This window comes from Mesocricetus auratus, unplaced genomic scaffold, assembly GCF_017639785.1.
Source record: "Mesocricetus auratus isolate SY011 unplaced genomic scaffold, BCM_Maur_2.0 Super-Scaffold_100009, whole genome shotgun sequence".
Classification (NCBI taxonomy): domain Eukaryota; kingdom Metazoa; phylum Chordata; class Mammalia; order Rodentia; family Cricetidae; genus Mesocricetus; species Mesocricetus auratus.
In genome coordinates, this window is record NW_024429193.1 from 70,028,172 (window position 1) to 70,051,036 (window position 22,865).

The 22,865-nt window shown below is 47.6% G+C and overlaps 1 long non-coding RNA gene across 1 annotated transcript; it reads left to right on the forward strand.

The window, feature by feature from the left end:
• The first annotated feature begins 15,028 nt into the window (after positions 1-15,028).
• On the forward strand, positions 15,029-18,140 carry LOC110342778. Its single transcript, XR_002384944.2, has 3 exons — positions 15,029-16,151; positions 16,242-16,345; positions 17,777-18,140. It is a non-coding gene; the product is annotated as an uncharacterized LOC110342778 (long non-coding RNA).
• Positions 18,141-22,865: the final 4,725 nt, after the last annotated feature.

Genomic DNA, 22,865 nt, shown 5'->3' on the forward strand with positions numbered 1-22,865 from the left:
GTGCAGTAGCTGTTTGAGAGCAAGCTGAGGGAGGTGGCCTGTAGTCTGAATTCTCTGCTCAAAAAGGAGAACTGACCAGCGGTTCATCTGTACATCGAAACTATAATAATAATAGCATGTACACGTTTTACATCACAGCTAGATTGGCACAGACTCAGAAAGAAAGTTGGTTTTCTGTTTTCAAATTCCAAAACAGCATATAAAAATTGAAACTTTCAGTGATACAGTGAAAACTGATTTTGGAAACTGATGATCCCGGATCATAGTGGAAACTACTATTAGGAGATAGACACAGTTTTCCAGAGATTTGGCTGTCTAGACAGGAAGTGGACATCTATGGATACTTATGTATGCACCCAGACTACTTTGTGGTCTATAGTGAAGATTAAAATAGAATTTCCTAATATGGTATAAATGCCTTTTTGTAAGCTAAATAACATATCATGGGCCTTGTTCCATATCAATACAAAACTGCACCATTACTCTTTTTAAATTGCAATATAGTATTACAGAATATGCCACAACCAGAATGAATTAGCAATCATTCTACTATCAATTAATATTTGTGATGCTCTTACACTTGTACCATTATATTGAGTCAGTAAACATTGGACACTTTTGTGTGACTTTTCTGGGGCATAAATTCTCAGAAGTAAAATGTCTGGATCAAAAATCATATGCGTTTTAAATTTAATTAACAACTATTCAATTTCTCTCCAAAAAGATTGCATCGGTTTATAATTCCACAGCAGTTTATGACTAGACATTAGGCCTTATTGATCTTCATTTTCTCAATGCAACTGGTGGAAAATGAGGCTTTGTTTTCATTTGACTAGGGATGTATGTAGTCCTTAAATGTTGTTGGCATTTGAACATCCTCATCTATAAATTAATCCTTCGGGTCTTTCCCTAATTTTTAATCCTCTTTCTATCTAAATTTAGAATATTAACTGCTTGCTATATAGATAATAAATATCCTTATTGCTTTATCATTTGCTTGTGGTCTCTCTTCTGTGTGAGTTTCTGTGTTTTGTGTGATGAGATCTAGTGATGCTTTCTTTCATGATCTCTGGCTTACCCACCTTGCTTTGGAAGATCTCTATATTGGAGGTGCACAGTTGAGTGGAGCAGGCTGGATTAGCCAGTACCCCTAGCATTGTATGTATTCTCCCCATCAACTCCTATTGTCTTCTTGGGAATTTCCTGGTGGCTGAGGGTGGGGTAGAACCCCCGCAAGCTCAAACCATTGGCTATTGGTCTTAACTTCCAAGTGCTGAGAGTCTGATCAAAACCATGGATCTCACATGCCATTGTAACCACCATCTCAAGCCGCCTGGACTCCATCGCAGCCCCCGTTGGTCCTTCCTCAGACTAATCCTCTTTCCACTGCATTGCTGACTGTCTAATTCAGTTCAATCAAACTCAAGCCAGTAGGTGTGTCACTCTGACTGCTCTCCCTGCAAAATTTCACCCAGGAAACTGAGTATCCCATGGCTGATGCCCAGGCACCTGTGACTCTTTATGCCACCCTCCTGCCCTCTCTGGAAGTCTGTCACTCCTCGTGGCCCTAAATGCAAACGCAGGTAGGTATCGCTATATCTCAGATCCAGTGTCCCTGGACTCTCCTGGGGGACAGTTACTCCCCTGTATTCTTCCCCTCCTTCCAGTCATCCCCCACCCCACCCCCCGCCAGAGGGGGTAGCCAGGGCCTCTCACAATGGCTCCTGAACCAAAGCAGGGTGGGATTGAGAAGAGAGACACTGAGAACCACCAGGCGGAGGTTCTGTCCCCCCCAGAAGTAAACACAAGGAGAAGGGCATGGCTTAGCAGCAGGATTTTACCAACACCCTCGATGGCAGAGGGTGAGGAATTTGGAAATTCAAGGCCACTATCTATCATCATTGAGAGAAAGATTGGAGGATCTCTCCAGAGTGTTGGTTCTCTCTGAGTACCTAGGACAAAGGGACAACCATTACTGAGGCCTCACATCCTTACAGGGCCAGGAACGTCAAAATAGATGCAAACATCCTCTGCAGATCATTCTTTCTCTCTTTCTTAGATCAGAAAGTGTTTCCGGATAAATCTAATCAATGATCCAAGAAGCACACAGGGGTCTGCTCCCGGCTTCAGAAATCCCAGCCTTAAATGGTTCTGATTGCTTTCCATGAGGCTTTGACTACAAAAGGGTCAGTCTAGGGCATAAAGACTAGCACATTCAGCACTTGAGTTGGGTAATATCGTCTAAACACCCCCAAGAGGAATTCAAATTCCATCTGATGCGAATCTCAGCTGTCTCCCATATCTCCCTCTTCCTCCCTATCTTATACACAGATACCAAATATTGGCTTGACTGTTTGTGCCTCCAAACATAGCTAATCTTTATCATAATCCTTCTGGAGAAATAATGAGCCAAGAGTCAACTCTTAAAGGAATGTGGAGAATAAATCACTCAGCCCCCACAAAATGTAGGTCAGTCCAATTTTAGCAGTAGGCTTCATTTCTCCCAATCAGATGCTATTTGTTTAATCTCCTAATTCTCCTAAAAATATTTCAAGCAAGGAGGAGAAAAAGTCCTCTCCTAAAGGATATCCGGTGAAGGGGAGACGGACTGCTTGAACTGCAGGCATGATCAGTGACTTTTGGAGAGAATTGCTTTCAAATGGACCCCACAACAGGATTCCCAACCTCTCACCCACTTACCATGCATTTTCCCTAAGGAAAATGCTTGCCCTCAGGGAGTGTTTAGCTGAAGATGATCTGTTGACAGAAACACATGGGCAAAATACAGCACCACCAACTGGAGACCAAATGTGCAAAGGCCCAAGAAAGAAGGGGAACATTTCCCTCAAACCTTAAGAGGTAACAACTTAGCACACAGTAAGCCATGCACGAGCAAACCCTGTTGTGGAGATGTTAGTGCTTTCTTTTCTGGGCACTAAACCTTGACAGGAAGACTGTGTTGCTCTGTTTTGACATTGCTATAATAAACTACCGTAGCTAGATAATTTTATAGAGAAAAAAGGTTTGTTTTGGCTCATAGTACTGAGGCGGGGGCTGGGGGCTTGCATCTAGCGGTAGACTCATCGCTGACCGAGCCCCAAGACAGTACTGTATATTACACAGAGAAAGACAGGGAAAGCAGGCATGTGTTAATACAGTCTAGAGTTTCTGACCTTTCATATGAAGCCACTAGGAACCAATTGTGAGGTCTCTATGAGGACCTTACCTAAACCTGGCTCCCAATGTCTCCACCTCTAAACGTCACAGGGGTTTGTCTGCACCCTATAACACCCTGCAGAGGGCATGAAACTTCAGAGCATGAACTCTCAGGTGACACACTCACAGCATATGTAACCATAGCAGAGACGGACATCTTAATCTAGGTGTTCATTTATATCAGTGCCTGAAACTTTCGGTTTTGTCCTGAGTTTTTTGTTTTTCTTTTAACCCAAACACAAGTAAGATAATGACAGGGCCTACATTCTAGAATAAGAACATTATAGAAATACACACATACATACTTTGAGTGTGTGTGTGTGTGTGTGTGTGTGTGTGTGTGCATTTCCAATGTTTACTCATACTTAGCTCTAGGCATATCAAATATAGGAAGTTTAATATCAACTTAAAATGCCTCTTCCTTGGGGAACACATGAAAACATAGTGGGTCTCAGAAATGGTAACTACTCCGGTCTGCATTTGAGTCTCCTTCATTGAGACTTCTGCTGGGTGTCCTGTGGCATTATCATCTCACAGAGATCCAAGCATGCCTCTTGTTTCATTTTCTGGAAATGCTATGCTCAACTTATTTTCTGTCAGCCACTTTCTCCCACCCTCCTGCCTCCCTGCCTATTCTCTTTGCCTTCTCTGCTACAACCAGAGTTTCCCTTGCTGTGAAAGTAGAAGGGGATTTCAAATTCTTTGGGTGGAAAAAGCTACTCCTTACTAGGAGTGCAAGATGAGAGTTAATTTCCTCACCTTCCCTTCTTAACAAAATTAAGCCTTCTCCCCTACCTCCCCCAAACACAGGAAATTGTATGAAATTATAGTAACCAAAGAAAGATTCCTCCTAACGTTTTATACCATATTATAGAGCCAGGGAGCAAACCTAACTAAAATAAGCAGTGTTTTAACAATACTATAGATTCCCCAGCATGTTAGATGACTTCCTGTTACTATGAAGAAAATCCCTGGGAATTTAACAGAAAGGGAAAACTGTTTTCCACAGCTCATGGATTCAGAGCCTTTCACCAAAGGCCACTTGGCTGTGTTACTTTGCGCTTTCAGAGGCCAGTATATCATGGTAGGAGTGTAGTCAAGGAAGCCTGTTTGTCTCATGGTAGCTGGGAATCCGGTAGGAAGACAGAGGGGATGCAGTCTCAATAGCCCCTTCAATGGTGTGTGCCCTGTGATGCATATTATAGTGGTAAATTGCCATGAGCGGTTTCCATTGGTTGAAAGAAGACTATGGACTTCAGAAGGTCCATACCTTGTCTCAGACTTGAGTATGGTTATCTCATGTGTTCTTGAAGATGCCCTGTTGACCTCTGGCCCCATAACAGAAAGGAAGGGGAGCATGAAACAGCTGAGGGTTTTAAAAACATTGTGTCCTTGAGAACAGCTAAAAAGTAAATTATTTTCAATAGAGGTCACTATTGTTCGTGACCTAACTTCCTCCCACTGGACCCTACTTCCTAGAAGTTCCACCACCTCCCAGGAAGTGCTACAGACTGAGAACCAAGTTTTTAGCACATGGGCCCCTGAGTGATGAGCCCTGAGGGCTAAGACATGGTCCTTATGTTCAGTCACCTTCTTTAGTGTTTTCAGACAAATAGTTGTGAAAACAGTTTGCCACAACAAAGAGAAAGGCTTCAAATATTTGTGTATACAAGCAATTAAGAAAAGCAGAGAAAGGCTCACTTGCTTGACATCGGTGAACAATTCATAACAGTGGACATTGGGCATCAGTTGGGTGAAGAGCTGAGGGAGGGAGAGGTGTTCTCCACAAATGTGAAGAAAGAGAGGTGAGTCAGGGTAGGTCAGGGGTGTGTTCAGAGTGGACCTGAAGTGAAGAAGTCAGTCAGTGTCCTGGCAAGAGTGGAGAGGCTGGGTGGGATGGTCCAGTATCTGCGACCCTTCATTCTTCATGGATTCCCAATGTTAGACAAGGAAGTGCCTTTGCTCTGCAAGCAGAAATGGGGCAGAGGGAAAGCATGCTCTGTTAGGAATGAGCGCCGTCCCCAAGAGAAATCCCTAATGGGCCAAAGCCTCCACCAACCCTTCACAAGGGTCTCTCAGGCCTCCAATCCTGCTGCACAAGAGAATCGAGTGCATTGTTTCAACAATATGCCAGGTCTCTTCCAGGGTGCTCTCATTAACTGACCTGGGGTGGGGACCAGGCATTGGCATTGTTCGGAGTTCTCAGCTGATTCTGACTTGAACATTGAGATGAGAAACAATGAACTAACCAGTTGGTACTAACCAGTTGGGAAGTTCTTCTGGGACCTTGTGTTGGCATGTGACTCCATTTTCCCATTGTTCTGAGGACACTGTTGAGGTGATGTGACTTCTGATGTTTCCCGTCTGCTGTCCACCCCAGCCCTGCCCCCATTACCTAGCTCTTGGTCCTCTCAGCCCTTGCCATACTGCCATGGTATTTCTGTCCCATTATTTTCCTTTCTTCTTCTTCAACACGTTTTACTTCCTGTGGGCCCAGATCTCTGCTAAGTGACAAAGACAGCACATTACTTAATCAAAACAAACAAATGAACAGTTGCTGCTAATGCTACCTGGCTAGAGCTCCCCTCATGATAGTGCAGTGTGCCTTGAGCCAGTTAGAAGGCTCTCCCCACGAGTTGCTCCACATGACTGACACTTCAGGACAAGTTGGGGCGGGGTTACGCTGGACTTTGAAGTCGCTCAAGTCCCCAGCACTGATGGTCCTGCCTTTGAAGTGCAGCCTGAGGAAATAATGGAGACATGGCGTTGTTAGCTGTGTGTGTTCAGGGAATGGCACCATTTGCTTGCCAGGACCCTTGCTAGGCACCCCTCATAGGGTACAAACAAGCTATAAACATTAGCTTCCATTTTCCTTCCTGGCAAGGGCCAGATCCAAATATATGCTTTGGAGGCTGCCTCTTCCTCTTAACACATGGAGGTTAAATCTGGATGTAAGCAATGCCCCTCTCCACCTACATTTACACAGTTATTTTATTTCCATGTTTTCTATCGAGGGAGACACATAAGACGGCATTGACTGTCAGATTCACTTTGTGTGGGCTGTTCAGTGGTGGTAAGCGCATCCATACTCTCGTGTGACTAATGCCAGCACACCACCCAGCTGTTTCCAGAGCTCTTCACCCTGCAAAACTCCAGCCCAGTACCAGTGTATGCTTTTTAGCTTTCTGTCCCTGTGACAAAGTAACTGAGATAATCAATTTATAAGGAAGAAAGGTTTGTTGTGGCTCACACTTATAGCCTATGGTCCTTGGTCTTATTGCTCTGGATCTGCAGTGAGGCAACACATGGTAGGAAGGAAACTGTTCACCCCATGGAAGCAGGAAAGGGGTGGGGGTCTAGACAGAGACATAGAAAGGACAGGGTCCCACTATGCCCCATCTTCAAGGGTATACAACCAGAGACTTTACATCCTGTCACCAGGCCCCACTTCTCAAAGGTTCACCACATTCCGTTAACACCGCATTGGGACCACACCCTTAACACATGGCCTTTGATGACACTTCGGAAGCCATTGCAGTACCGAACAGTAGTCCCTTCTCCTCAAGTCCCTGGCAACCTGCATCCTGTTTCACTCTCTTTGGAAATGAATGTTCTAGGTATCTCATGTAAATAAAACCAGAGTGCAGCTATTTTTCTTAGACCAGAGGTCGAGTTTTATCATTCTTCCTGTTAAATTTTTGCTAGTTTTTGGTCCCGGCTCTCTGCTTTCCTGGAGCTCTTGAATTAGCAGCAGCTAGCATGTGCTGTCTGTGTTGTCCACGGGGCGCGCAGCAGGCTCTCCATGTCTCCAGCTAAATCATGGTAGCATCTTTACAGTGAGTCAGAAAGCAAAGCTCCTCTCTGCCAGGGTCTGAGCACGGTGCTCATAAGATAACCAGCCATCTGTCTTTACTGTGAGGTCTAATCAGCCAAACTGTACACTCTCACACTCATCTCCCACTCGACGCCATGATGCTTTACCACTAGTTTGTGGCTGAAACTAGTTTTCTGCCTCAACTTCCAGTCTTGTCTTCCTCCTTAGCGAGACGACTCTCATTTTCAGCTCTACGGATCTCTTTCAAGGCCTGATATGTCTGGGTGTCTCCAGTCCAGCCAATGTGTGGTAAGTAAAGAGCTGTGTGGTGGAGCTTTGCACAAATCTCCCTGAAAAACTACTGATTCGGCTGGGAGGAGGCAGCCCTTTCCTCTCCCCGATGTTTAAATGCAGATGTAGAGGCTCAGTCTGCTGTAGCCATCCTGATCATGAGGTGACCCTGAGCATAAAGGAGAGGAGTTTAGACTCTGCTGACCTGGAATCAATCTTTGTGAGTCTTGGAAACCCGGACTTTGAAAGGTCATTAAGGAAGAACAAAGAATGCTTTGTCAGCGTGCATTTTAGAAGCACCCCTGATAGGAGGAGCTACAAAAGCCTTTCTTTGGAGACTTCAGCCATCTCTAACAGTCTCCTTTGAAATCACTAATTATACTCTAAAAGAAGGCATCATTGGAGGCAGAACCAGCAGCCAATTACCCATGAGAAATCACTCTCTGTGTGGGCTGTCTTCTCTCTCTGTTCGCATAATTTCAAAATGCAATTTCTAGAACCACGCTAAATACTTGTAAACAGAGATTGGTTTAATTGCAAAAAAGGGGAACCATTTCAGGGGGTAAAAATGACAGTTTTTTCTCCTTGTCTTCTTGGTCACCGAGCTGTCCTCGTTGAGTCACTTTTCAAATGCCTTCCACCAAATTCAGAGTCGTCTGCAACTCCAACCAGAGGTGCTGACTTCAAACGCAGGTGGAGGTTACTATGGGGTGATGGAAAAGCCTAACTCTTGGAATTAGAGGACCCAGGTTTGAGTTCCAGCTCTAGTTACTGTGCAGTCACTGCCATTAGCGTGTCGATTAGCCTTCTTGTGCCTCAGAATCCCCATCTCAAAACTGGCCACAGAAAGAACTAAGTGGGTGAGGCTTATACGTAAACCACAATGAGCCCTAGTGGAAAGTGGGCCTTGTAAAGCAGTCTCTGGATGATGCCTGCCTTTTCTGGCATCCTAGCAGTGCCTGGAAGACTGGAGGTGCCTGTGACACTATGACTATGTCACACTGAAGTACTGTGGGAATGCAAAGTGATGGTAGCTGGCCACCATCAATGCTTGCCTTTCTTACATCTGACCTAGATGGAGCTTGGCTGGTATCTGCTGGTTCATGTACCTGTACTTCTGCTGGGCAGTGTAGCTGGGAAAGCTGTGCTCCATGGGTTTCTCCTGCTTTTCTTAGGACTAAGGGCTAGCTGGAGCCCATCCTTTTCATGATGATAGCAGAGGAGGAGGATGTGTGGCCGCATCTCACACAGAGATGGGATCTTTGTTCAGCAGGAAGACAATGCAAAATCCCATGGCACAGAACATGGATAGAGGAAGGGTGAGGAATTTGGGTCACTAATGCCATCTTCTATGAGATGCAAGTACAGAAATGCAGTCTTTGAATGAGTAAGTGAGTGAATGAATGGAGACAAACTCAGGACACTTGAGGCAAGTCCTTACCTTGGCCATCAATGCTGTCTTTGCACGTCTACAATCTTTTTGTTAGTAAGAGGTGTGAGGGAAGAGATAGCTACCACAAAACTATGCAAAGAAATTTACGTTCAGCTCCTGCTTCCCCTTGGGTCCCATCGGGCCTCCAGCATCTCTGTTCTCCTCCCAGCATCTCTCTGTGAAGTCACTCCTCACTGAGGGCTGCCAGGATTGCAGCTGATCTTGAAGGTGGTACCCAGACATGCTGAGCCCATTTGAGGAGTTGCACAAGGCTGAGATGGAAAGGTGTGGCTTTGTCTCCTTTCTCTGCAGACAGAGATGGGTCCCTTCAAAGTATAACAACCCACAGGAATTAAAAGCATGGAGGAATGAGAGAGAAGGCAATGACAAGGGTCATGGTCTTTTCATTTTACCTTCCGATGCTGTTGATTTGCCATGGCACATGTAAAATAGCTCTCTAACATGTATTTTCAGACAGAGAATATATTTTGAAAGGGTTTAGAGATGTACTTCTTTTAAAAAATCTTTAATATAGTACTGGGATTTGAACCTAGGGCCCAACCACTGAGCTACATCCCCAGCCCTGAGTACTTGAATCTTTAAAAGAAAAAAAGACACTTATTTTTAAAAGCTGCCTTCATGCAGCTATGCTCCCAGGTCCCTGGAAGACAGAATGATGCAAGTGAGACTCCAGGCTCCACCACAGCAGCCCATTTCACATCTCACCTGCCCACTTTCTTCACCAGGCGCTCACTTAAAAGGAGAGGGAGACCCTCTTCTCAAGCCAACCCCTGGGAAAGAGCATGAATGGAATTAACATTCCTGCCTGCTCACCTAGACTAAAATGTCACTGGGTGAGTAAAGAAGCCCTAACTTGCAAGGTTGAGTGAGCAGACTGTTCCAGCAGTTGGGAAAGTTTTGTTGTGCTCTGATTTGGGGCTTATTTCCCTTGTCTTTCCACAGCTTCCTGCAGGCCTGGGTTTGCATATAGAGTGTGACTGGGGTAGCAATCGCCTTTCTACATTTGCAATTTGGTTTGTTTAAATGTTGCTGTAGAATGGGGGAAAGCCCTGGGAAAAGACCTGTGAGTCAGGGTGGATTTTTTGGGGGGGGGTTGGGGGGAGTGCTTTTCACGGCTCTCCTGTGGGTGGAACTTGGGAGGCTCCTGTTCTCAGAGAGGTTTTTCTGCTGCAGAATGGAGCAGGTGGAAAACAGCCTGCCTGGAGTTTTAGTACGATGACTGCACGGGGTCGCTGTGCTTTTCTGTTAGAAACAGGTTCGCTCTAGCCTTCGCAGAGATGCTGAGAGAGAGCAGAGTCTGAAATCCCTGCCTTGTTTGCTGCTGAGACAGAAAGAGCCACCATGAAAACGAAAGCTCCAAGCCCTCCCACCCCACATACATACTAATGTAAATGAGCACATGTCTCAGAGCCTTCCCACCCTGCGACCAGTGGGAAAGGGCCTGGAGTGAGTGCCAAGTGACCTTTCCATTCATGGGTTGGCAAAGGGCTTTCTTTCAGCAATGCAACTGCCAGGCCATCGGGCCAGGTTTCCCCTGCTGCCCTGGAGGAAGAGGGTGTGGGGACTGAGAAGAGTTGGCTTCTCCTAGATCAAGGCTGTCTGTCTGTCCTCTCCCCTCGCTACCATCCTCTTGACTTGCTTTGCGAGGATGCTCAGTTGATCACAGCCTCTTCTCCTTAAGGGAAACGGTGCTTTCCTGAGAGCACACATTCGCTCGGTCTGCAGCTGTGCTGTAGCCGAGTGATGTGTGGCGCTGTAGCTTAATCGTCTATCAGGACACAGTACCGCACATTAAAACCTTGACGGCGGTGCTGCAGAGTGACAGAATGGCGAAGTGGAGGTCCCCGGAAGGCACTGTTCACTTGCTGAAAGTTGCTGTGAACAGAACAGGAACTCTCAAACAGCAGAAAAATTGAAAGGGGAAACGTGTAGCAGAAGGGGACAATAGACACACCTTCCTGTGTCCTTCCTGGTCCCTTCTCCACTAGAGCAGCCCCTCTGCCTGGAAATGTGCTGGTGCTACGGACTGAGTCTGGAAGTTCTTAGTGCCTAACAACAAATCCCTTCGGAACCAATCTCATTACTCAGAACTTTATTCGGAGGCACTTCGGTTTCCTCTCTCTCCTCTTGGAGAGACAGAGTTCTGGGAAGCTGCCTGCAGCCAGTAGTCACCTCCCTAACAATTGCCAGAGCAGTAGAATTCTTCAAACAGCTGTAAATCCTCCCACCAATATCTCCTTCCTGTAGGAACCACAACAGATCCCCGCATCAAAGCTGCCTGTCAGTTGCCCAGACAAAGAATCAATAGTTTTACAGAAGGGAAGCCCCGCAGAACGCCGGATGTGTGGTACAAACACCTAAACTGCAAACAACCTAAATATCATTACAGGAACGCCTTAGGAGCAAGGAGAATGGAGGTCCTGGGGCTGCGCCTTCCTACAGGCTCTGATCAGCTCGCCTGCAAGGGAAGAGCTAAGATAGCCGCACTGACTTTGTGGGAAAGGAAAAGGGAGGGCGGTGAAGACAGGGGAACTCCCAGGGGGATGCCCCGGACAGGGGCAATCGAAAGGAAGCCAGGTGGGGTGGACTAGCACAGCAGGAGCTCTGCTCTCCCCAGGCTGCGCTCAGCCAGGTAGAGTCCTCAACCTTGGCTCTTCATCCACGAATGAATGGGTGGATAATCTTTGAGTTTCTTTCCAGCTCCCTGATGGACTAAGAAAGTCTGCACAATGGGTGAGTGTGTGTGTGTGTGTGTGTGTGTGTGTGTGTGTGTGTGTGTGTGTGTGTCTAAAGGTGCACATTATTCATCACCTTACTAGATGTTGACCTCTTACCAGCGTCTCCTGGCGGATGTGGGATGTTTGGTTAGCTCATCTATTATACTGCCATGGTTCTGGTCCTAACAACACAGCTTGCTTGCATTTTGGTGAAAGCCAAGCTCTCATCCAGAGTCCCAGATTTTCCAAATTTTCTTATTAAGCAGTGTTATTGAAGCTGGGGGTCACAACCTGTTTCCTAAGTCAGGTCCAGTCATCTGCCCTCTGTAAGCTAATTAGAAATAAGAGTCAAGTTAATAATGGGAAGCAAAAAAGGAAGTGTACTCAATATGACCCCATTGCTAAAAGGGACAGAGACCTAGCAAGCCCTCCAGTATTTGGTCACAGCAGTGAGACTGTAACCAGTGCGGTTCCTTTTACTGCATTGTGGGGCTCTTTAGTCTTTCAACACTCAGAGTCATAAAAGGATGAGTAAGCCAGTCTTTCTTTAAGGCAGGAGAGATGGAGGACATCTGGAATGGTCAGCACACAAGGCACACACAAGACAGGAGAACGGGGTGGGGGGGGTTGAATTGGCAAAGCCACTGCTGGGTTAGTGTAAGAGAACCTTGTGGAGAGAGCGGGGCACACGAAGGCAGAATGCAATGTTGTCTTCCTTCTAGAATGATCCATATCTTCAGGCAGGCGTTCCTGTGTCTCAGGAAGGCTCTAGAGCTCCCACTGGACAGCTCCCTCGGCTACAGCTCTACCAACTCTAGAGGAGGGCAGGTTGACAGTTCCAGAAAAGGATGGAGGGCACGGAAGTGAAGGGGAGAGATCTTTGGAGGTGAAGAAATGATCGGATGGAAGGAGCTGGAGCTATTTCCCCTCCCCTGTCTATACAGGAGATAACTGGATATACGGGACTTTGTCCGAAGGGCTCCTGACCAAAGCAGTGGGAATTGAGCCCTCAGACCCTGGGAGAGCCCTAAGGAGAAACTGTGTGCCCTTGTTCCACAGGCAGCTGTGTGTCTGGTCGGAGTAGTTCAGAACGAACAGCACATAAGAGCAGGGTGGCAACCTTAAGAATGGCTGGTTTTCTTCTCAGAATAATATTGCTGGGAGGGGTGATGAGGGTAAAACCGGGCTGTGGAGGACTCTACGGCTTTGGCCTGGGATAAGCGCTGGTAGACACTATGGAGGCATCTTGGAAAGGCAGAGCTGAAAACCCCTGGTGGCTACGTGCTATGCAAGTTTGAACCATGCTCCTAATAAGAATAATCACATCAGAGGCTCCTTTCAGGCTTGGCCCCTGTTCAGATTTCCGTACAGAATGGGAGGAGAACTGTTTAATAAAAGCCCTGAACTTGGGTCTTCACCAGCTGGAGAGCTCCTTTAATTCATCTTCAGCCTGGATGGCTCAGCAGCAATTCTGAGGTGTAAAAGAAGAGCAGGGAAGGCAAATCACGGTATAACAATGCTAATGGTTATGGAGGTTTTAGCTTTCAGAGATCTAACCCCCACAGGCTGGTTTAAATGGACACCGAAGAACTGGCCGGCACCTCCTTCTTTGGAGCTGACTTGAGGCTGAAAAGGAATCTATCCCTCTGATCCCCTCCAAGGATAATAGTGTTCTCTTGTCTTAGCGATGGGTGTGACTCATTAAATTCTCTGCTCTCTTCACTCAAGATTCTCCTCACCCAAGGACACACGGTCTGAGGCCAAGGCCCTTCTTAGCATCCCTGTCTCAGGAGGAAGGTCAGGGCACTGGCTGACTTCCACCGTCACTTTTTTCTGCTATAACCCTGGTGTACCTTCTGAGAACTTTGTCCCAGAAATGGGGACCTGGAACTCTGAGCTCTACCTGGCTTCTTTCTCCCTCAGTGTTCCCTGGGGGTTCCGGAGGCACCACAAGCAGAAGCCAACACCCTCTGCTTGTCTTTTCTCTCTGGGTCCCCACCACACTCTGTAGACTCCTTGCTTTTCACACCCACCCGGGCCTGTCTCTGTGGTTTTCCTCCTCTACTGAAAGCTATAGAAAGAAGATGATGTCATTCCGTGTACCAGGAAACAGACCTTATGTTCTTTCTCGCTTACTTGTACCAGCTACCTCCTCCTCCGGATCCTTATACCCCTCCTCGTACAGGCTCAACTCCCCCACTTTGTCCTCCATTGCTTTCAGAGGTGAGAGAACAGACTTTAGTCAAGGAGGACCACGGTGCCACAGTGCCTTTTAGTCTTGGGAAGCCAGGTTAGTTCCCTGCCTTTTGCATCTGAAGTCCAGTAGAACCCTGCCCCTGCCTGCCGTGTGAACTGTGGAGCCTAGTCTCTGAATCGCATAATCTGGAAGAATGCACAGGAGCTCCTTTTGGCAGGACACTTGGCCAGGGCGTGGGTGGGACGCATCAGGGAGCCTGAAGGGTTTGCCCTTCCCACGACTTCCTGTGCCTGTGCATGCTTCCCCCTTACAGTTTCCCTAGAAATCCTCAGAGGCTGGAAAGCCCACCTATTAAGCCCCCAGCTACCCTTGGCTAGCACAGCTACCCTTGGCTAGCACTGGCCGGAGTGGAGGTACGTTTGGTGAAACGGCTCCTTAGCCTGCCTTCCCTTGACCTGCCTTTGACCTCCATCACTCACCATGGTCGCCTCACCTTTAATCCTCGCCCAGCCTCTGCACGTCTAGAGAGCCAGAGGCCAGGCATTCATTTTTAATGCAAGAACACACCATTATTATTTCTCTTTCGAGGTACTTTAGTCATTACTAACTGTGGCTTTTATATTTATCATTAAAAAAGATGTGAAGGAGACAGAGGGGATCCCGGTCAGGGGAGGAGGAGAGACTTAGCTGCCATCAGCCCTGTTTGGTTCAGAGGAGGAAACCTGCGGTGCTAGTGTGGGAGCAGGCTGGCCGGAAGCACCGAAATGTTGGTGCAGTGGGACTTTGGGAGAAGAGCTTGGCAAGCCTTCTGCAGGCTGAGCACAGCTTGGGAAAGGTTCTTTACTATTGACTAAAAACTTGCTGGAGCAGGGGATAAAATCATAGCAGGCACTGTATAGCTACCGTGAAGATCTTGTTTTGCTCTCTTTCTTTTTAAAAACAATATAATCACTGAACAGATTTAGGAAAAAACGAACTGTGGGCTGCTCACGGGATCTTGAAACGGGCCTTTCTCCTGCGACTGCCTCTTGCTCCGTGGCTTTATTTGCCTTTTGAGAGATGAAGCTCTGTCAATAGCGGCCCATCATCCCGTTAGCCAGGCTGACAGGCAGAGCCACAGCTTGGCTGGTGCCTGAGGTGGGTGTCTGCCCCCCCCCCCGTGGGCTCTCAGCTCCCACCTGTGGCTATAGAGCTGCTGGGGATCAAGGCTCAGCATTGCAGTGAGGAGCAAGAGCATCTTCCATGGGCAAATGGCAGCGATCGATTTCTCCCCTGATGCTCCTGCCAGGAAATGAAGAACGCACGGGGGGGGGGAGGACCATTCGGTGCCAGCGGAACATTTGTTTCTGTGCAGTCTCTCTAAGCACTGCATTTGGTGGACTTAGGGAAGACTAAGCCAGGGTGGGCTGGATGTTGACACGGCCCAGCTGCTAGGTCAGGAAAAGCAATTTTATCCATTGAGGGGGAAATGTCTATTGTCTCCACATTCATACACATTTGAACCTTAGCATGCCCCAAACTTTTTTCCTCCAGAGTCTGTCCTTCCTCTGGTGTCTCTTCTTGAACCCTGGCACCATCCTCCTCCTTGTTGTTCAAGTAAATGAGAGGATCCAGAAGTCATGCTTGGATTCCCCTCTCCCCCATCCCCACCTGCATCAGCAGACCTCATCAGTTTCATTCCACAGGACCACAGCATCTCCGGAATCTTCCGCCCTCCACCCTCCATCTGCTTCTTCAGCACCCACCACAGCATCCCTGAAAAAATCTACAGGAATTTATGGCTGTCTCCACTCCGCCTCACCTTGCAACAGAATTCATTGCTTTGAGACTGTCTCTCGTGTAGCCTGAGCTGGCCTCAAATCCCCTGTGTAGCAGAGAAGGATCAGGAGGTCTCTGCCACCTGAGTGATGATGAGATTACAGGCCTGGTGGCAGACTTGCCGTGCTATCAATGGAACCCAGGACTTTGTGCACGCTGGGCAAGCATTCTTCCAACTGAGCAGTAGCACTACCCAACTCATTTTCTTTTTTTGAGACAAGGTTTCTAAGTGTAGCCCTGACTGTCCTGGAACTCACACTGTAGACCAGGCTGGCTTAAACTCAAAGAGGTCTGCCTGCCTCTGCCTCCTGAGTGCTGTAATTACATTTTTTTTAAATAGCACTTATGTTAGGCTTCTTGTTATAAAGTCCTTAATTTCTTCATCTTGCCCTTTAAAGTCTGCTTTAAGACCCCCTATAGGTTTCCTGGGCCAGTCTCGGTATGCCCCGCCCACCGTACTGATCTACAGCTGCTGTCTTCCTCATGGTCACTGCTTTTGGGATCTCCCGGCCTTTCTCACATTCACATGTTTTCCCGGCCCTTCGAATGTGCAATTCTCTCTTCTTGGTATTGGGGCTCCCAAATGTCGTCATGAAGTATGGCAACCTGGGCAGTTTGAACCAGAGAGGGTTGGAAGACTGAGAAGTAAGTTCTGTCTTGCCCCCCCCCGCCCCCCACGAAGGATCACCATGTAATATCTCTGTTTTCTCCTCCCCCTCCTTGCAACAAACCAAGGTCTAAAACCTTCCAAGGACGTGCTCTGAGCAGTGCCCTTCTACCTTGAAGGTCTGTAGGTGGCAAGAGTCTGCCCACACCTGTGGATGAGCATAGAAACACAGGTAAGAGTCCGGACCAGCGCTGCTGAGTCTTCTGACGTCTGTCAGTATTGGCCACTCTCTTTTGGTTGAGTTTGTTTCCTCAAACTAGCCACCTCTTCCATCAGCCTGGAAAGGCAGTTTTCTCTAGGTCTTTGAGGCTTTGTTTCTGAAGGCTCCGGTGTGGTGAGAGCTTTGTGTGTTGTGCTTGTTATGGGGTTGCAAGGTGTGTCCTTTGTAGTGGGTGAAGAAATGGTAGCACACCAATTGGTATGTCACTTTCATCACTGTCGTGGCAAAATACCTGACAAACAAGGCAACTTAAGGAAGGGACGTTTGGGCTCGCAGCTGGAGGGTCTGGAAGGCATGGTAGCAAGAGCATGAGGCAACGGGCCTCAGTGCATCCTTACTCTGGAAGTAGAGAGAAATGAACGTGGTTGCTCTGTCTGCTCGCTGTCTTCTTTCCATTCAGCCCAGGAACCCAGTCCACACGATGGTGCTGCCCACAGGGTGCCTCTTAGTCCCTTCTGTTACACCTCTCTGGAAACACCCTCACAGATATGTGTGTCTCCTAGGTGACTCTAAATCTAGTCAAGTTGACTGTGAAGATGAACAGTCACAGTGGGAAGGTTCATGCCTGCTCCATAGTATTCTATCAACGTGTGCCATTTGCTAATGTACTTTAAAGATGCCTCTGATTTGACTTTTCGTCACTGTCACAAAAAAATACCCAAGAGGGAGGAACAGTCTATTCTTGCTCACAGTTTCAAAGGTTTCAGTCCATGATTGCTTGACTCTACTACTTTAGGCCTATGGCAGGATAGTACACAGCAGGAGTGTGTAGCAGAAGAGGGTTGTTAATCTCATGGTTGCCAAGCAACAGAGATAAAAGAAAGGGCTAGGGTACCAATATCCTCTTGAAGGGCATGTTCTCAGTGATCTAACATATTCCTACTGAGGTCCCAACTTTTAAAGAGCCCACCGTCTCCAATAAGTGCTACATGCAGGAGTCTAAGCCTTCACGCACGGGCCTTTGAATCATTCAAGATCCAAACTGCAGTATCTTCAACTAATCTCAGCCCCAAAAGGAAAAGTACTGCATCTGTTTTGGTAACTAATTCATCCCTTGAACTGGACACAATTGCTGGGAACCTAGTAGATGCTCAAATATATATAATTTGAGTTGAAGAGATTTTGGTAGCACTGTTGTAGAACACAGTCTGTGTAATGCTGGCAGTTTTATTTCTGCTTTCTCGGAACAAGTGTGATGGAATATTCCATTATCATTTGAACTTGAGTAGAACATATTCATTTTGGTGTGTTGAGGCTTTTTATTTATACTTGAAGAATGAATGGACTGTGCCTCTTTAAGAGACTTCCAGGCAGTGGCCAGCAGGTGGGTTCCTTATGAGGCAACAGAACATTCTTGTCACTGTTTCTATTTCTTTTTTATAGTTTGGAATGGAAAAACAAGGTGATGTGCAGCAGAGGCCAAAGAAGGTGGATAAGGAACTGTCCCAGCTCTGGAACTCTCCCCTGAGCCCTTCAAGTGGACCAGTCCAAGGCCCCCAGCTGAGAGGGGCCTGGCAAGAAGGAAAGGGCGAGGAAGAGCTCCGGGGTGAGAACTACCTGAGCTTCTGTCAGACATCCTGAGCAAGCGCAAAGATTCTGTTAACCTTGGGACTTTGAATGCTGTCTCAGTTTCCTTACTTGTAAAATGGAGATCAGGTCTCTTATTTCTCAGGATTATTGTAAGGACTGAAATAGATGTGTATTAAAAGATTATGAACAGTGAAATAAAGATCATGCGACCACAGCAGAGAACTGAACTTCTCAGGCACAAGACCTTCCAGAACAGAGCACGCTCTAGTGCACTCACAGAGATGGCCCTTGGCCATCCTGCTTCCCTAGAAGCCCACTGAGTGCCACAACCAATGAACTTACCAAATGTTTGCCAGATGGCTATAAGGTGGGAAGCCAGGAGGGGGAAGATTCGTTAAAAAAAAATAGTAGAGTTCAAGAGAGGTTGGCTAGATCCCTAAAAAGATGTGCAAGACACCAGGACAAACAGAGGTACCTTATTAACTGGAGTGTGCCTGTCTCACGCCTGGCTGAAACCCCAGTTCTTAGAATTGGGTGGCAATGGAGCCAGCTAATTTGCACAGGGGTGGGGGGAGGAAGAACTGTTCTTGGTGCAGGCCTAGTTCAGCTTCAGTGGCCGCCTGCTGGGGTGTCCTGCAGAGGCCTGGGAGCAGCAGCGTGCACGGAATGCCGGACTGGGGATCCATTCAAGAAAAGCAGCAGATGGACTCAAAATGCAAAGAAATGTTTCCTCCCAATCCAAGTAACAAACACATACTCATGCATTAGTAACCCGGCAGAGTGGGATCTTGAGAGACGGCTCATCAACAAAGAATGCTTGCTGTTCAAGCATGAGGACCTGAGTTCAAATCCACAGGAAGCAAGTTAAAAAAGAAGCTGCTGTGAACACTATGGGAAAGAGGCCGAAAGGACGCTGAGGCTTGCTGGCTGCTAGCCTAACTCCATGCTCACCTAGACACCTTGCTTCAAGGGACTAAGGCAGGCAATGAGAGAGAAGGACCCCAAGTGTCTTCCTCTGGCTTTTGTCACACAGGTGTGGCTGCTCCTACATAGGAAAGTATACACATACCACACGCAGACTCACACAAACAGCCAGTCACGTCACCACTCAGCTCAGACCCTTCTGTGTGCTTCACTAGGTGAAGGGTGGTGTGAACGGGGTCATTTTTCTCTGGGGGACATCCCACAATGTAGGAGAAAGCAATGGCCCAGAGCCTTCAGTCGCTTGCCGCCAGCCTTTGGGCCAGCCACCTCCCTGACAAGTGCTCTCACTTCTTCCTGGTCAGTAGAAAAGGTCCCCAGAGACCTTTCGCCCAGGGACACCCCTGTCACTCTGCTCCTTGTTGCAAAGCTGCAAAGCATGCAACAGCGATGCTTGTTGGGTCACGGAGCAAACTTTCAGGGCACTCAGTAACGTTCTGCTCCACTCTTCGATGCTCAACAAACAAGGAATTCATTTCTTGGGACTGGGGCAGGAATGGAGTCCATTGATCTGTGCTGTGAGGGCCTCGGAGATGGCAACCTGATGACCCCTCTTCCCGTGGATCACCTCACATGTACGATGTCTCAGTTTTCGACTGGTACAGCTAGAGTCTGAGAGAAGGCCCTGAATTGGACACGAGTGTTCTTCGACTGATGGAAGGCCACTTCAGGGCCCGTGGCACAGCTATGAAAGACGAAAATGACAATTACTCAACGGGTCCTGGGCTTCACATTGACTCTATTCTGCTCCTCAGCTTTTTCTCCACCTAGAGCAAGAGGCCCCTTTGTTACTGAAAGGATTGCACTAAAGCCCCAGGACCAACAGCGCCTTCACTGTGGCACTTGCCCAATGCATCTACTAAGCAGGGCTGCCAGGGGCCCTGGCCAGCCCCACACAGGCCTTTAAGACACCCAAGAGAGGCTTCACCACACTTCCTGCCAAGCCCCTTCATCTCTATTTTAAGATGTGCAGCAGCCAAGTAGCTCTCAGTAAGACCCTCTGAGGCTACCCCCGTGCTTGTAAGAAGACTCTCCAAGCCCACCCCCAGCGCTGGTGACTAGACATCCCCACCAGGATGCCTTTCTTTCCAGGCATGGAGAGAAGAGCCAAGGCATGAGGCGTCCTCTCATGCATGAGGTATTTCTGAACAAAGGGGCCTATGTGTAGAGCCACAACAGCGTGTCTGCATCCTGGGCATGGGCTTCGTTTGCCGGCCCGGCTGGAGGGTCAGCAGCATGGCTGAGAGTGTGCAGTGGAATACAGATTGCCACTGAGCTCTTGGGGCAGTGCCCATACTGTGGCTGGACCCGGCTCTGGCAGCCCAACATTCGGCGGCCAACAGCTTGCAGGCCTGTTTGCTGCACAGCCAACATCCTGTTTGTTGGTTTGACAGGAGTCTCAGGCTCACTTTGCATATCAGAACTCTGGTCTCTGGGCACTCAGTGTGGGATGATGCATCTGGACAACTGAGGCTTTCCTTACCATTGATCGGCCACTCAGCCAGCTCAGGAAATACAGCTGGAACTCTTGGGGAGCCCTCCGTCTGTAGCTTTCTGTCCACAGCCTCTGCTTGCAAATCAGGCTTCATTATTCATGCAAACAGGCTGCTAACCAGGAGAGTCTGTCTTAACAAAGGCCCCACATTGATCACTGGGTTCTGATAAAGATAAGAGAAATGTGGTGGCCTCTCCTCTATTCTCACAACAGCAGTCACCATAGTCAATAGTGACCAAAATGTATGATCCATAAACCCCTCTAAGGCAACTTTGTGTTTTTCTTCAAGTAGTTTGCCAAGTAACATGGCTGTCTTCAAGTCAAGTTTGGGGTTCCCTTGGAACCTACTCTCGGTAACACTGAAAGCAGAGCACGTAGGTCCATTCTGGTCCCATCGTGTTTCCTGTCAGTAGTCTTGGGTCTTCACAGCCCCAGACCTCTTAGCTCTCCCAGGTTTCTCTTCCTTCATTCTCTTTCCTGAAGTAGTGATTTAGTAGGTTTCATCACACCTTTCAGCTGCCCTAACACTCACTAAGTCAGTGGTTCTCAGCCTTAGGGCTATGACCCTTTAATACGGTTCTTCATGCTGTGGTGACTCCCAACCATAAATGTATTTTTGTTGTTACTTCATAACTCTGATTTTGCTATATGAATTATAAATGTAAATATCTGTGTTTCCCATGGTCTTGGGTGACCCCTGTGAAGGGACCTTTTGACAACCAAAGGGGTCACGGCCCACAGGTTGAGAACTGCTGTTGAATAAGCAAAACCCAACTTGGTACACATGTATTAGATTTGCTTTTGTCCTTTCTACATAATCGAGGCTGCGTTCTTCCATGTATAGGTCAGGCTGCCACAGGTTCATGGCCTCTGACCTCACCTGGGTCTTCAGTGCCATCTGTTTCTTATCCTCCAATACTCCCCTAAGGCTCAGACTTACATTTCTTTCTTTCCCACTCAGATGCACTTGGCTCTACCCTCAAGGCCATCGGGTCCGGTTCTCTCAGCTTTCTCCTCTTACAAACATCTCCTTATCCACACCCATCCTCACTTTGTCTCAGAAACGTGACCTTTTACCCCTTGATGCCAACTGACAGGTTTAGGTGGCCACCCCTCTGCCTGCTGTTTTATTTGTGTTGAGATAGGTATCATTATCATTATGTGGACCTAGCTGGCCTGGAACTTACTATGTAAGTAAACCAGGCTGCAACTCAGTATGTAGACCAGGTTGGTCTCAAAATCACCAAGATCCTCCTGCCTCTGTTTCTCAGGTGCTGGGATTAAAGACATGAGCCATCACACCCAGCTACTTTTTGCCTTTTTGCGGTGCTGGGGATTGAACCCTGGGCCTTGAGTATGACTGGCAAGTAGTCTCCCTCTGAGCTACATTGTCATCCTCGCTTGCTTTTGGAAAAGGCTCTTTCCTCTCTTGTCAGCCTGTGCATAGGCTTGGATTTTACACCACTGTCTCCAGTTAGTTAAACTTCTCTGCATTTGCCTTCCAAACTTCTGCTGCTTGTAAGCCCATACAGTTCTTTTAAAACAGCTTTTCCCCAGTCACCACATGCATGGAGTCATTGTCACTGCACTAACCAATGCTTCGGTGACAACGCATTGAGATTTCAGTCTTTGTCTTACTAAGAGGACATGGCGTTTGGAGGTAGGAATCACCTCTGTCACAGTCTGGATGTAAAGCATCCTCCACGGGCTCAGGTGTTTGAGCCCTTGGTCCCCATCTGGTGGTGCCATTTTAGGACATCATGGAACTCACTGGAGAGAGGAGATCGCGGAGACTTGCGGTCTTATCACATGGTCTCTCTTTCTGAGCTCTCCCTGTTTCCTGTGCTGCCAGGGCAATCCAGCCACATGTTCCTGCCACAGTGAAGCCGCCTTCTCCACAATGATAGGCTTTATCCCCTCAAACCATGAGGAAAAAGAAACCCTTCCTCCCTTCCTACAGGTATTTTATCACCGTGACAACAAAAGTAATCCAGAAAGTTGGTAGCAAAATCTAGGGCTGCTGTGATACACCAGGCTTGTGGTTCCTTGTCCTTCGGGAGTGGTTTATGGGAAGGATGTAGAAGAGTTTAGAGCTGGGTGGTCCAGAAACTAGCTGTAAGATCTGCTAACCAGGCCACTCTTGTGGGAGCTGGAGGACCAGAATGCTAATAGAAATGCACACAGTAAAGATCAGTCTCGTGAGCTTTCAGAGGAGAATAGGACTCTATCAGGACCTGGACTAGAGGTCACGCTGTATCTTAACAAAGAATCTGGCTGTTTTCTGTCTACATTCTCACAATCTGACTAAGGGTGAATTAAAGGTAATGAATAAAGTGCTTGGCAGAGGGATTTTAAGGTAGCCGGCATTTGGTCTGCGGTATGGTTGCTGTTTACTGCAGCTGCCTAGATTTGTAGTGAAAGAGAAAGCAGAGTGCAAAGATACGAACACGCACACCTTGGTGAGGA